Source organism: Arachis hypogaea, chromosome 11 (genome assembly GCF_003086295.3).
Source record: "Arachis hypogaea cultivar Tifrunner chromosome 11, arahy.Tifrunner.gnm2.J5K5, whole genome shotgun sequence".
Classification (NCBI taxonomy): Eukaryota; Viridiplantae; Streptophyta; class Magnoliopsida; order Fabales; family Fabaceae; genus Arachis; species Arachis hypogaea.
In genome coordinates, this window is record NC_092046.1 from 6,383,779 (window position 1) to 6,385,497 (window position 1,719).

The window sequence follows — 1,719 nt, forward strand, 5'->3', positions numbered from 1 at the left end:
AAATTAAAAAATATTCTTAAAAAATATATTTTATATTAAAATATATTATTTTATTTTATCTAATTGTTTAAATATTTAAGTTTATCCATTTAATAGCGGATTTGATTTAATATACAAATCATTTTAAGCATTTGTTTTCTTAGAAGACTTTTTCTTTAGGAAAAAAAAAATATCAAAGTCACCTCTTCGAAGATTATTGTTACTAAATAAAACTATATTATTTGAGTTTGATTCTTGAAATATAATTGTGTATACTTTTGTTTCTAAAAGTGTTAAATATTCTAGTTTAATTCATAAAATTGTATTTTACAGATTATGTTACTACCAGCTCATTTAGCATTACCGTTTTAATAGTCAAAAAATGAATTTTTTTTTTTTTTTTTTTATATTTCCATATTGTTAAGCGACACATTAAGTCACCTAAAAAAAAAGCGACACATTAACCTACCGGGTTGAATGCCGCATTATAAACCAACCAATCATTACACCATATCATATATAAATTAGCTAGAGTGTGTGATATCAGTCATTTGGAAGTGACAATATCCATTTTCTATTTTCAAATTCAAAAAATGAATCAAGAGTTCAAGACATGAACTAAAATTAATATTTTTAAAGATAAAAGTTATCTAAACACAAAAAATTCTAAACTCTTGAAAGTTAAAATAAAAAATAAACAAAAAAATAAATAGAAAGAAGAAAGAAAAAGAAAGGCCTGTGCTTTTCCCCCTCCTCTGGATGCCAGACGTTGAAATTTGCATAGTTGCTGCGGCGCCTGTGGACAGAGCTCTCCTCTTCTTCAAACGTTGAAATTTGGTTACATTCTTTAGATGCAACACAGTGATTCAGAATTAAACTCATTTTGTAAAGAGACTTCTAAAAACTTTATAGATGCTGTGTTACCAAAAGTTGGATGAAGAATCTAAAATTGGAACCACACGGGTACCGAATGATTTCAATAAATGTAACCGCAAATGAGTTCTGGTCTCGAACCGAACTGGCCAGTGCAGTCGGTTCGGTTCCTAAGTTTCACCAAAGTTATAACTGAGCAGAGCAAAGTAGCAAACATAAACACTAAAGAAACGATAGTATACATAGAGATGACGGAGTCGAAGGAGTCGCGTTACCTGACATCCATGGCTGCTATTGCTTCTATAACTCTGTCGAACACGCAAATTGAACCCTTTTTTGGTGTCTATTTTTGTTGCGATTTGTTGGGTGTGTATATATATATCTGAAAAAAAAAGGGGGGGGGGGGGGGGGGACCTCTGAAAAAAACAGTGGGGGGGGGGGGGGAGGGACCACTCAAACTTCAATACCCCCTCCTTTGTCTTTCATATATAATCAATGGCCCACCACAAGTTCCACAGCCCTCTTTTTTCAACAAGTATATATATATATCTCGCGGCACCTTCACATTGCATGTGAGAGCAAAATTTTATAATCCAACAACTCGCATGGTCCGAGTTATATATTCTGAGTTTTTTAATTTTTTTTAACACAAATCAGACCTTTTGATTTGTATATTTTGAATTTTTTTTAACCTTTTAAACACAAATTGGAGGATTTGATTTGTGTACCCCACAATTTTAAAAAATACTAAAAATTATCATGTTAAAATATATTACTCTTTTTACTTTCATATCAAAATTTTATAGCCGTTTTGTTTCAGACACTTTACCGAAATGTTGCAATTTGAAGAGCCATTAAGATTTATTA

General features: G+C 31.1%; 1 long non-coding RNA gene across 1 annotated transcript; it reads right to left on the bottom strand.

The window, feature by feature from the left end:
* Positions 1–467: 467 nt before the first annotated feature.
* Positions 468–1,227, bottom strand: LOC112720061 (uncharacterized). The gene is made up of 2 exons (XR_003162033.2): positions 1,128–1,227; positions 468–1,044 (listed from the first exon to the last, which is right to left on the bottom strand). It is a non-coding gene; the product is annotated as an uncharacterized lncRNA (long non-coding RNA).
* Between the last annotated feature and the right edge of the window lie 492 nt (positions 1,228–1,719).